The sequence below is a fragment of the Benincasa hispida genome, chromosome 7 (assembly GCF_027475165.1).
Source record: "Benincasa hispida cultivar pf3 chromosome 7, pf3_genome.v1.1, whole genome shotgun sequence".
NCBI classification, from domain to species: Eukaryota; Viridiplantae; Streptophyta; class Magnoliopsida; order Cucurbitales; family Cucurbitaceae; genus Benincasa; species Benincasa hispida.
In genome coordinates, this window is record NC_143484.1 from 56,140,332 (window position 1) to 56,152,268 (window position 11,937).

The window sequence follows — 11,937 nt, forward strand, 5'->3', positions numbered from 1 at the left end:
TGGGTCTATAAGATCAAACATAAAGCCGATGGGATAGTAGAAAGGTACAAAACAAGGCTAGTTACCAAGGGTTATACTAAACAAGAGGGATTGGATTTTATTGAGACCTTTTCTCCTTTTGCCAAGCTGGTTACTGTTCGATTTCTACTTACTTTGGCTGTCTCTCATAATTGGAATCTCATCCAATTAGATGTTAATAATGCATTTCTCCATGGTGATTTGTTTGAGGAAGTATACATGGATCTCCCTCTTGGTTACAAGCCTCCGGGTTCTTCTCATTCAAACGGTAAGCTTGTATGCAAACTCAAGAAGTCCATATATAGTTTGAAACAAGCCTCACGATAGTGGTTTGCCAAATTTTCTGATGTTTTGGTTGAGCTAGACTTCACTCAATCGAAAGCTGACTATTCTTTGTTTGTTCGAGGTCAAGGTAACTCATTTATTGCTCTCCTTGTCTATGTTGATGATTTAATCATCACAGGAGCAAATTTACAACAGCTCAATCAATTCAAGATCTTGTTGCACAATTGGTTTAAGCTAAAAGATCTTGGAGATCTTAAATACTTCTTAGGCCTCGAGCTAGCACAGTCATATAAAGATATCTCTATTTCTCATATGCATGATAACGGATAGAAATGCACGTTATTATAGCGCAAATAAGTAAAACAATGAGGGAATGCGACGGTAAAAATATACAAAATCATGTCCAAAAGCGCTAAACCAAGAAAATTGCGATCGCATGCGCCCATCACATAAAAGTAGCTAATTTACTTATTTTATGCAGGAAAAATGTTTAGGCGCAAAGGAAATTATGATCCAAGGAATTAGGCGTCCGCGCGCATTGAAAGATTGCTATCATATGCGATCGCAAAAAGTTGCTCAAGAAGGTGGCTGCATAAAGACGGCGCATCAAGGTGAAAGCTTAATAAATCATGACGGTCGAATCCGAATTTAGTTGACAAGTCGTTAACGACACACTGTAGCAAGTACATTCAACTTTTCGGTGACCATTAATCGGTGTATCAGAGCAGAAGATTTAATGACCGCCCATCATTGCATCATTAGAGAGAAGAAGCTTCTTCACATTGAGCTCTATAAATACCGAAGGCCACCATCGTTAAAGGAGTTTTCCATATAGAATAGAGATCATATGCAAGATAGTTAGTTGTTAGTTTGTTCATAGTCATACTTAGAAGATGAGACGAGCGAAGAGAAGAAGACACCGAGAGATCATTCCCGGACAGCTCGAAAGACTGTCGGGAAGCGCTACAGAAGGAGAGAGGCCCAACACTTGCGGAAGCAAGGATATTCATCTGAGTAGAGTTGAAGTGAAAAGACAGTGTAAAAGGCCACGGGAAGCAAGACATTGCTACCAGGCTTCTTATCTCTACATTCTATTGTTATTCTGTATTCTGCATTTAATCTATAGATAATGAAAATCTCATTTCAACTTGTGTTCAATCTCTCCATACTTCGCATGAGTAGCTAAATTTCCGAATGGGTTGAGAAGTACTTAGCTAGCATGACTTAATATCTTCACTTTATGTGATCATCATGTCTTATGTATGTGTCATTCACCCTTTAAAGATGCTTGGGATAATGGTCTAAAGATAGAATCTAGGCTTGAGAGAGTCAAATTAGAATCTAGACTTGAGAGAGTTAGATTAGAACCACATAAGTAAGAGATAGAAACTTAGGGATAAGTTCTGTTTGCTATTATGCATCGCATGCACCCTAGAAATAGGATATGATAGTATGCGGTCACCTTGTGTATGTGTGCATCATTTATCATCACATTGACAAGAATAGAGGCTTAGATATAAGTCCTATTGACATTATCGCAAGCATCACATGCGTCCTAGAAATAGAAACTATAGCATTTGTATTGAGAGATGACATGTTGTTGTGTGTGTGTAGCATGGTCACATAACTTGAACGCAATCTTAGGAAGTGTTAGCTAAATCCCTTCTCAACCTGTTCATCGCATACTCATTGTAATTCTCGATTTCATCAACTCTTTACTCGAATACGTCACATAGGAAACATACTTAAACAAACACCATCCAACTTATTTGTTTTTGCCACCGCAAAGGAATCAAATTTACTGTTATATAGGAACTCAGTAGTCCCGGTATTCGACTCTGGACTTACCAGGAAACCTAATGAGATTTATACTTGGGTCTTATTAGGAAAACTTGCATGTGCAACACATAACTCATCACCGGAAATATACACTATAATCGCATCACATTTACAACGCATCAAGTTTTCAACGCCGTTGCCGGGGACTACGATAGTACATATTGTGCTAACAGTAACCTTTTGATTTTCTTTGCAACTTTCACCTCTGTGCACTAACATTCCTTTGGTTAGGGAAGAAGCAGGTGTCGTATGAGTGAAGGACACGTTCCTGAGCCCAACTATGACCCAGAGATCGAAAGAACGTTCCGAAGGAGACAGAGAGACACCGTCGACAACAACAAGAGAGAAATCCCAATATGGTGGAACAACTAGAAAATAGAGCAGCAAACGCGAATAACATTATAGCAAACCCCATTCTCCTGGCGAACGACCGCAATAGACCCATTCGGGACTATACGTCGCCCAACCTCTATGATTTCTCCCCAGGAATCATGAGGCCCGATCTGGACGGATCGAGGTTTGAGATGAAGTCGGTTATGTTGCAGATGATTCATACAGCCGGACAGTTTGGTGGAAGGCGTCGCGAGGATCCGCATGTCCATCTCCGGAGTTTCATTGAAATTTGTAACTCTTTTGTGTTCCCAAACATCTCAGCTAAAGAAGTTCGACTAACATTGTTCCCATTTTCGTTATGCGATCTGGCAAGGAAATGGGCCTATTCTCTCGAATCAGAGGAGATAACCTCATGTGAACAAATAGTAGAGAAGTTCATGAAAAATACTTCCCCCCTACCGATAACGTAAGAAGGAAGAAGTTGATTACAAAATTTGAATAAGAAATTGACGAATTGCTCAGCGATGCCTAGACGAGGTTTAAGAGATTAGTGCGAGATTGTCCGCACAATGGCTTGCCTGACTGTCTCCAGATGGAGATATTTTATCACGGTTTGAACCCTACATCGCAGATAGCTGCCAATGCGGCAGCACCTGGTGGTATGCTCGACAAAACTTATGATGAGGCTAAAAATATTCTTGATTGCATATCAAAGAATCATAAAGATTGGTGAGAAAGCAATCAAAAACTAAAAATTCGAGAAGGTGACGCAAACAATGGGGCCATCGCATCACTACAAAATCAAATGAATGCGATGATGAATCTGATACAGGGCAACACAATCAACAGCCCCAGAACGCAAAGGGGGCAGGTCAATGCAATTGAGCAGACAAGCACAAATTATGCTATTTATGGAGAAGCGCATCCGAATATAGAATGTCTAAGGAACCCGCAGTCAGAATACTTTGTAAAGAACAATTCTTTCTCTAACGCATAAAACCCCGGGTGGAGAAACCACCCCAACTTCGCTTGGAAAAATAATCAACAATAGAGTTATCCACCTATGACGCAAAAAGAAGGACTGCTAGAGTTTTTCCAGCGAACGAACGGTCAACCGCAATATCAAGCTAGAAGCTCGCAAGTACCACCATCTTCCTCTCTGGAGAGCCTATTAAAGCAATACATTGAGAAAAACGAGATGGTCTTCCAAAACCAGACGACTTCTATCTGTAATCTTGAAATCTAAATAGGACAGATTGCGGGTGAGCTGAAGAATAGACCGCAAAAGACGTTGCCGAGCTCAACTGAGCTCCCTCACAACCTGGGGAACACAGAAAAGGAACAATGCCTAGCAGTCTCCTTGCTAAGCGGAAAGACGACAACGGAAGAAGGGAAAGAGCCCACTAGAACCAACCCGAATGCGGTGGAACCCAAGAACCCGTTGACACATGAATCAGAAGAGCCCGAGAAGATGAACTCAGAAGTTGCGTTTGCCTCCAAGCCTCTAGAACATGAAGCAGAGGAAGTACAGTTACCACCATTCCCGCAAAGATTGAAAAGAAACAGAATGATGAAGAAAAGATTGCCACGGTGGCAGCAACGCAAAGGTCAAACACTGTAATCCCACAGAAAATGTGCGACCTAGGAAGCTTTGCGATACCCTGCTCAATTGGAGGGGTCTACATCGGCCAGGCACTATGCGATCTTGGGTCGAGTATAAATTTAATGCCACTATCAATTTTCAAACAATTGAATGTAGGAAAACTAACGCCCACGACGGATACTCTCCAGCTTGTGGACAGATCCCGAGTACACCATGAGGGAGAGTTGAAGGATGTCTTGGTCTCAATTGATAAATTCATTTTATCAGTAGACTTCATCATTCTGGATCATGAAGTGGACAAAGATGCACCCATCATATTGGGACGACCATTTCTGTCGACTGGTCGTGCTCGAATTGATGTGCACAAGGGAGAAATCGTGACGAGCATTAATGGGAAGAAGCTTCGGATTGAGGCGATCAAGATCCCGAAAGATCAAGAAAAGGAGAGGAAACCTCCGTGGACATGAAAAGTCTAGATTGAAGAAGAAACAAGCGGTCCCTGCGTTGATAGGTGACATAAACTCATCAGGGACGCATTTTTTTCAGTATCTTTTTTACATCTTTCTTTCATGAACTTACTTTACCCTTTTTGTACAAACACTACTCTTTACAATTATCAACTCTGTCTTTCATACTTTTGACCCTCTTGATTTTTAGCAACGATCGTAGTAAACGATTGCGGTGGAGCTACACGATAAACTAAAAACACGCGACCAATTCGTTCAGCCCATCGCAATCAAGGAAGCACCCCGCTGTAAAGAAGGATGCGATCACAGATGTTGCGGGCAACAGAGCAAATTTGGGGGTTGTATTTTTCTTTGACTTTTTATTCCAAATTTTGCATTCTCGCATTTCATTTTAACATTGCTAATATTATCATTGCATCCTCTTTAGTTGGCGCAATCATTGAATGTTGATTACTTTATTTAGTCACTGCATTTTTTCCGAACCAATTATGATTTCATGATAAAACTCCTGCCTTTATTTCTCATCGCATGTACTAGAATCAACTTAATTTCAAGACGGTTAATTCATGAAACATTTCTAGAAGTTAGTGGTCCACCAGCTTTCTTTCCAAATGATTTTTACGAAACTTCCTAAAAGCATCGCATGAATCATTTCAGTCTATCAGCAATGAGGACATTGCTGCGTATAAATTTGGGGGTGTCATTATTTATTTTCAACCTTGCTACTTTTAGATATTTGGAAAAAAAATATCATAACATTGATATCGGATCCTATTCGTAGTTGGATGTCTGCATGACACCCGTGGGGGCAAGCCAAAACGAAGGTAGGAATCGTGATCAACGCATAAATCAAGTGATCGCAACTTCGCTGCCAAATAAAATGGGCATGAGATAGACTGAAAAAGAGCGCCTTGCTCGTGATCACAACTTCGCAACGCATAAAATGTACTTCCCAATCGTGCAACCATCTACCATCTTCTGTGATAATCAAGCAGCCATATATCTTGCTACTAATCCAACTTTTCATGAAAGAACTAAGCATATAGAACTTGATTGTCATTTTGTCAGAGAAAAAGTTGCTGAAGGATCTCTTAAACTTTTACCCGTCACATCTAAGGGTCAACTAGCTAATATTTTTACAAAGATTTTACCTCCTCCAACCTACTTTTCCATCTTGTGCAAGTTGGGTATAATCAACTTATATGGACTAACTTGATGGGGGATATTAGATGTAATTTTGGTTAATTGAGCTTCTGTTATACTTTCTGTTAAATAGTTTTTCAGTTTTGGTTTCTTAGTCTTCTTACATTATTGATGTTGTATGAATGCTGCTGGTGAAGAAATAATAATATATGGGAAAATGATTTTCTTTCCCTTTTTGTAATATTTTTAGTTCTCTTTTAATATGAAGAAATAATTCCCTAAATCTTTCTTAATTTAATTGAAGAAAAAGAAGCAGCTGTTCGAATTCAAAGAAGACAAAGAAGAAGCCGATTATTGAGGATGAAGAAATCCTGATCACAAACGCCTGAAAATGGGGGCAATTTGGGTATTTAAAAAAAAAAAATTAAAGATCCTGTGTGTGCACATTTTTTTTTGCTATTTCTGTAAATAGTTTGATATTTTTTATATATGTGAGAATTTTCCTTGAGTTATTTTTCTTATTGGTATTTATATTTATACTGAGGTTAATAGATGTTCTTTGTTTATATTTTATTGGTATTTACAAAAGCTCGATTAATCTTTAATATCGATATCAAATCTTTGTATTTTCAAAAATATCAACAGACATATTGACATGTTAATTAATGAACATTTTAATTATTGTTCAAAACGACACTCTAAACATAATCTAGTGGATAAGACATTCATCATCTAAAAATTGATAATTCAATTTTCCAACCTAATTTACAATTGTTTGAACCAAAAAATAGAGTGGGCATTAATAAATTAATTGCTTAAATGTAAGACTTAAATTGCCCAACATATTTCAAACAATGCAATTTTAGACTTTTAAACTTAAGTTTGTGTGTATTTAACCTCAATTTTAAAATTTGTTAGTGGCCTTATCAAACATAAAACTGAAATTTTAGAAACATCTTAAACACTTCTGAAAGTTTAAATATGAATAAGCACAAACTTTTAAAGGTTAGAGACTACACTTATAATTTATTCTTCAAAAAAAATTTAATTTCGTAAAATGATAAATTTATCCCTATTTGATAAATTTTCTATTTTTTAAACATGTATTTATTTTCTCTACATTTTTCTTTTTTACAATTATTGTTGGGTGAAAATTTAACTTTCAAAATAAAGAGGGAACCAACTTTGTTGGTTGGAGAATCTCATACCTATGTTTTGGTGGGAGTGAGAAGATAGACCAATGTGGATTCGGTGGACATCCACATGTGCGCCACCGTGTGTGATGATTATTTTTAATAAAAAATACTATCTCTTAAAGAGAGCGAGCTCCACGACTCAGGCCATTCTATTTCCAACAATTATTTTAAAGTAAAATCATTTCAACTATTTATCAAATTCCAAAAACTACTTTTTTTTTCCTAGTCAAATTTTGATTTGAATGTTGAAACCATTAATAAAAAATAGATAACAAACAAATTATTTTTAAATTTTGAAAGGGTATAAAACCTATACATCACATATTTATCGAACATTTTTTAAAAATTTTAAATTTGATTTGGTTTGGGGTAGAGATAAAAATTCTACCTTTTTTTTTTCAATTATTTTTTCTTTTTCCATTTCATTTCATGCAATTGCTTTAGGGTGGCTTAAAGTTAAAAGGGGTAATGTGAATTTGGAGTTTGGTTTAATTCAACGCCAGGAGAGAACCTAAACCAAAGAATATTTTTCCACGCGGATATTTTCTTATTTCATCACCATAATAGTAATAACAATATTTAAAATGGGATGAAATTAGGGTTTATTATGTGGCATTTATAAAGCCGTCCTTGACTTTGTAAATTATATTGGTTAGACATGTGGGGGGAAAGCCCCAATTTTCGAGCCTTACGAGATATCAACTTGTATTATTCTAAATTTTCATTCTTTATATAAAATTATATCATACTTCAAGGTTGAATTATTCAATTAATTTCCTAAATATACTTTTTGTATAGGCCATCAAGCAGCCAGGTATTATTATTATTATTATTATTATTATTAAGAAGCTTAATCGCCACGGAAACTCGGTTGAGTAATTTAATATAATTTTCCTTTTAAAAAATATTTTCTATTATTTCAAACCATACTATTTATTTTTTGAGAAGTTAAAATGCATAATTTTGAGTAAGTGAAATAGCGAGTCTTTTCCTTTTGAGTTGTTTATCTAATTAACTTTTATTTATTTTTTTAGGCAAATCTAATTCAATTTTATGAAGATTATACGTATACCCATTTGAAAATTACTTGATCGGTTAAAATATATGTTAAACATTAATTTATATTCTTAAATTGTAAGGATTGTATCCATTAAAATCTTCAACTAATAATTTTATCAATATAAACGTTGAATTCAACTTACACATTTCTCCATAATTTATTCGACTAATGTTATGTGAAATTTATAATTTGATTTAATTAAATTCTTGATTTTTCTTTAAGACAATAAATTTAGATTCTTCATTATAATTACTGTTTAAAATCATTCATGCATTAAATCCTAAACCCATGTAGAATTATCTTCAAATGTCAGTTTCACAAAATGAACGATTAAAGTTATTGCATACATGATTCTAAAAGGAAATTATGACTTTCATTCATGAAATTTCAAGAATTTAATTGATACAATTATAAGTTTCATAAAGTTTTTTCAATGGGACGTAATAGAGGGTGTGAATTGAAACACTTACAAACGTTCAAGATTAAATGATATAATTATTAATTTAGGATTTAAATTGATATGACCCTAAAAATTTAGAATTATAAATTGATAGTTTCTCTAAAATTTATATCCCATCTACTAATTTAAAAGGTTTAAATCCTCACACACCCTAATGTTGTTCATAATTACTTGTTAGATGTGTTTTCCTTTTTCGTTTTTAATACAATATATTGAGATGAGAGATTTAAGCCTCTAATATTTGAATAAAAAATATACACTTTAACCTATTTAACTATATATTGAAATTAAGATTTATCTATTCTACTTTGTTGTAATTGATGAAATTCATTTCATTCTTATGCATACTAAATTATTTGAAATTAGTTGGTACGTATCTACCCATCATCTTTATGTTAGGTAATCATGCATGATTTAAATACGTTCGCAAAGCAAGAAGAAAAAGAAAAACGTCCGCTCTAATTGTTGTTTTCCTAAGTTTTCATATTCTTTGAATCCTAACCGTTGATGATGAATCAAGCTTAATAAATACCACATAAAATCCCACACACAACAACGTATTATATTATCACCATTGCAAGTGGAAGGAGACATCAATTTTTTCTACTGAAGTAATTACATAATATTTAAATTTTACTTCGACGGAAGAAAAAAAAAATCATATAAACAAATATTTCAATTTAAAAAAAATTAAAAAATAGAATTGTGTTCCTATAATTTACCTAAGTTGTTGTTTTTTTTTTTTTTTTTTTTTTATCATATATAGGTGGAATAATCGAACCTTTGATTTTAAGATTGATATTATAAATACGAGACTACTTTGATGCAACCTGTAAAAGCATTAGGCCAACCATCCATGATCAAACAATAAAAATTCATCCCTAAAATTGAGAGAATTCTCACGGAAAATAATGTTCTATAAAAATAATCAAATATATATTTTCACATTAATCATTTTTATTTTATTTTGAACTAAATTTAAGACTTGGAGACGTTAGTTTAATCAATCATTTTCATAGTAGTTGCTAAGAAATTCTATCCTATGGTAATTACCAAGACACGTATTATTTCAAATTAGTTGGTACCTATCACCCATCATTTTTATGTTAAGTAATCACGTATTGTATAAATACTCTTTCACAAGCTAAAAAAACTTACGTCTACTCTAATTATTCTTTTTTCTTATTAAAAGTTGGTGATATATCAAACTTATTATCACACAATCCCGCACATAACAAAGTATTATTACTATTTTTTTAAAAAAAAAAAAAAAATTAGATTTGAATATTTTGGTCCATATATTTTGAAATTGTTCATTTGGATCTTATACTTTCACATTTAGTTCATTTTATTCTCAATACTTTCAAAATGTTCATTTTGATCCTTATACTTTGAAAAATTGACCATCTTCGTCCCATCATTTTCATTTTTTAGGATTAAAATGGTTATTTTTTTTAAAGTGCAACAATCAAAATAAATCGAAGTTGAAAGTTGACCAAAATGAACATTTTAAAAATATAGAGATAAAAATGAACCAAAATTAAAAATATAAAAATCAAAATAAATATTTTAAAAATATAAGGATTAAAATGAATTAAAAAATAAAAACTAATGTAGTATTTGAATTATTATTATTATTATTATTATTATTGCAAGTGGAATGAGCCATCACTTTGGTTACTGAAAATTTCACAATATTTAAATTTTACATGTCGGTTTATTATTATTATTTTTATTTCGGGAGGAAAAAAAGAATAAAAACCATCATTATTTATTATTTATTTCTATTTCAATGAAAACAGAACAGTCATTTAAATTAGAAAAAAAGAACTGTTCTTGGTCACATGTCAGCAGTTTGAAGGAAATAGAATTTCAAAGGGCATGGCATAGCAACCGTTGGATCACATGCCTAATAGTTCAAATTCCTTCCATAAATAGATTATAGATGTGGCCAAAAAATAAAAAGGGGAAAATTAAAAATGTAAATATAAAATGCTAAAAAAGGTTTCTCACAAGAAAAAAAAAGTGCTTAAAAAGGACAGAGATGAGTACACTGTGTCAGTGATCAGACGTTTTCGCAGAGATGGGTATTCATATTCTTTCTACCCAAAAATAAAATTATTAGATTTTTAATATTCCATTACTAATAAACTAAATGCAGAATCTGTAAATATCTTCTTATATATAAATTAAATATAAAAATGAAACATGCAAAACTTATATTATTAAAATTTGATTTTTTTTTGTTAGCTTTTGAAAAATTAAACTTAGAAATACTGCTTCTCTTTATTAATTTTTATTATCAATCACATTTTTTTAGTATTTTACAAAATCAAAGTTTCAAAACCTAACAAAATGAGACATGTTTAATAACTATTTGCTTTTTAGTTTTTGGTTTTTGAAATTTAAATTCATACAGACTTATTTTTTATATTTTATTATTCATTTTCTATTCTGTTTTTTAAATTGTTGTTATTGTTTCTAGAACTTGACAATGAATTCAAGTGTTTTATAAAAATATGTGAACATCAAAATAAAAAAAAATGTGAAAACAAGCATATATTACAATAAACGTTATCAAATGGACTTATAACATTTAAAATTTAGTTTTGAAAATTTGAATTTGACTCATAGTTCAGTTGAGCTATGAAAAATGAACACTTTGGTAAAATAGTGGTATGAACATGAGTATAGTTTTCAAAAGTAAAAAAAGTAATGATTACTAAACAGAAACGATGCCTAAGACCTTGTTTGATAACAATTTGATTTTCAAATTTTAGTTTTTGAAAGTTATGATTGTTTTCTCATAATTTCTTATTCTTAATTTTCAAATTTACTTCGTAAACATTTGAATTCTTAGCCAATGTCTAAAAAAAAAAAAAAAAAAAAAAAATTTTTTAAAACTACTTTTTTCTTTAGTTTCTAAAAATTGGTTTTAATTTTGATTATGCATAACGTGTAGTAATAAAAACACATAGAAACTAATAGATGAAAGTGGTGTTTATACGCTTAAAATAAAATTCAGATGATTATCAAATGAGACCTATGCGATCGAATTTGTGCTTTGGTATGTTTGAGAATAGATTTTGATTTTAATTACTCAAGGATCCTTTTGGTAATCATTTCATTTTTTGTTTTTTATATTAGAAAATTAAGTTTATAAACACTATTTCTACCTCTAAATTTCTTTTTTTATTATTCACTTTTGACCGATGACTTAAAAAAACCAAACCAACAAAATTTGAAAACTAAAAAAGATAGTTGTTAAAAACTTATATTTATTTTTAGAATTTGGCTAGAAATTTAACTATGGTACTTAAAAAGATGTAAATCATTATAAAAAATATGAGAGAAAATAAACTTAATTTTTGAAAATGAAAAAAAAAAATGCGGTTTCTTATTCTCCAAAAACAGGTCACGTAGATCTGAATGCAAAAGAAATGGGCTTTCAAAACTCTAGGCCGAAATGGATTCGGCTCAAAATGAAAATGGGCCAGGCTGAGATGTATAAAACGACAGCGTAAGAGGATTAT